General features: G+C 34.0%; 1 long non-coding RNA gene across 1 annotated transcript; it reads left to right on the plus strand.

Moving 5' to 3' along the window:
- Positions 1-635: 635 nt before the first annotated feature.
- LOC126667755 (uncharacterized) lies at positions 636-2,519 on the plus strand. The gene is made up of 2 exons (XR_007638268.2): positions 636-1,237; positions 1,680-2,519. It is a non-coding gene; the product is annotated as an uncharacterized LOC126667755 (long non-coding RNA).

Below are 2,519 nucleotides of genomic sequence, written 5' to 3' on the forward strand. Positions count from 1 at the left end.
TTTCCCTTTGAGATTACAAACCTAGTTCTACCCAGAAGTTAGTCTATAACTCAGCTGATTTGTTAGCTTCAGCAAACTATTTCCCTTTGAGATTACAAACCTAGTTCTACCCAGAAGTTAGTCTATAACTCACAAGTGATTACATATATATTTGGTGATGTAATACTCTCACTCAAAACTAACGCTAGTTTCTTTGAGAGGGATGACCAATTTGAAGCACAATGTTGGTGGTGATGGATTTTCTCTCTTAATACTCCACACTTGATAAATGGTTTATAGAGAGGTATATATAGGCTCCAAGAATCTTCTAGAATAAGGGCTGAGTCATTTGCCTTGATTCTTATCCATAAATGCAAGGTGTACAAAATGCCAAATGGAGGAGCCTTTTGCCAGCCGAGCTAATCAGACCAGGTTGGGAACATCTTATTTGGTAGTGACCTGGCAGCCTGATTTGTAGTACAAGGTACACTGTCACAGTTTAATCTTGTCTGCTGAGCTGGTAAACCTCAAGCTAATTCTGAAAATGCCCTCCAACAATTTTGCTTGTATTTCAAGATAGAATAAGGGCTTTTTATACAATATACGCTAAATGGTGGTCCATTTACTTTTATACAGCTTGATCTTAATTTTTACATTTCATACGATATAATCTTATAAAGTTAACCTAAATTTCTCAAATCTTATCTTTTCTACGATTTTACATATTTCTCCCATTTTCAGCAATCTCTTCTCTATTTTCCATGATGGTGAAGAAAGAACAGCAGCGGGAGTTGAACGGTGGTAAGAAAAAACGGCAGCGGCAGTTTTTGGTTTGACTTCTCATCTTCTCTTTTTCTTTCTCCGCCTCTCCAGCGACCGCCAGAGTTGTTTTATTTTTTTAGATTTGAAAGTGTAGCTTTATTCCTTTCTCAAATCAAAGCCCTAAAAATTTCTCTAAATTCTCTATAATTATATAAATTTATGCAATATCATCGCGATAGGAGATAGCTACAGCTGATGCAAAAGCAAACGACTTCGAGCCAGAGGAGGACAATCTAGAGGACGAGGACGGAGCCGGAGGCGTAGATGTCAATGCTTCTCCTTGGGCTCTATTCCCAAACAGAAGTCTGCAATCACTAGTGCAGCAGCTTATTCTGATTCGCTTTATGTTTCTCCTAGTATCATATTTTTTAATGATGGGGGTGATGGTGACCAATGTTCATATTCTCTGCCTTCTGCAAGATTTGGTTAGTAATGAGTAAGTAGTACTAATTTATTGGATTAATGTTAATTTGTTTTAAGCTTGAAATATCTGGTCAATAATCAAATTTTTTGAATAGCAAACAAAGATAAATAAAATTTTGATTAACTAAAGAATGTTTGTAAAAACGAATAAGGTAACTATTTATTGAATTTAAAATGTTTGCAAGAAATGAACTAATAACCAATCATTATAGCAAAAGCTTTTTAATAAGGTTGGTTCAAAAAGGGCCTGAGATATGTAATTCTTGCAATTTAAGGTGGCTACAAGCTGTAATTGTTTATAAAATATGTATATGCATTTAAAAAAATAATAATAATATATATATGCATTTTGGTGTTTGTTTATCAGTAAAACAGATTGTATGGATTTTTGTTGGTTTGGTTATTTGAATTTGCCGCGTCCTTAATTTCTTTCTGTTTGTCTTGACCCTCAACAGGTTCGCATTGTTGCTGCTCAAGCTCTCACAACTCTATCAATCAGGTCTGGTGAGCCTTTTAGGCTACCAATCCACGAATTCTTGAATGCATTTGCGCATTGGCCGCGTGCAGTCTAAGACACCGTTTGGATTGATGGATTCTAAACGATAGATTTTAAACAATCCATGGATTTGGACAAAATCTATCGTTTGCCTAGAAAAAAAATTAATAGAATCCATAAATTTATAAATTCCCTCATTTTCTACAATCCATCATTTTTTAGGGTTATGATTTCCCACCTACTAGGTGGGAAAGTCCAAATCCACCATTTTTTATAGATGATGGATTGTTATACTATTTATTATATTCCATAAATAATATTAAAATCCATTGATTTTATATTCAATCCAAACAATGAAATTTTAAAATTTATGGATTTAATTTCCATTGATTTAAAATCCATCGATTTTGCTAAAATCCATGGGTTTTAAAACCCCCCAATCCAAACGGTACCTTAATGAGTAAGATTCAGGAATATTATGGTAGTATTCTTTTAGCTCTTTTTTCATGGAACTTCTGCATTTTTTTAAGCATAGATTCACTTTTTCTTAGGCAAGATTCACTTTATTTTATGACTTTTATTTGCTTAATTATGTGTATTCTTTTCATACGCCATATTTGGAAAGGCATGCACCTCTCCTTGCGCCTTGGGTTCTAGGCCGTAGTGAATTTGAATTCTTAATCGGAATAATATTTGATAGTAAAATTGGATTTTTGATGGAATTGATGTTAGGAAGCCGGCAAAAGAGATTGTCGGAAGTCGGCAGAAGAGGTTGTTATAAAGAATGATTTATTTTTTA

This window comes from Mercurialis annua, linkage group LG2 (assembly GCF_937616625.2).
Source record: "Mercurialis annua linkage group LG2, ddMerAnnu1.2, whole genome shotgun sequence".
Classification (NCBI taxonomy): Eukaryota; Viridiplantae; Streptophyta; class Magnoliopsida; order Malpighiales; family Euphorbiaceae; genus Mercurialis; species Mercurialis annua.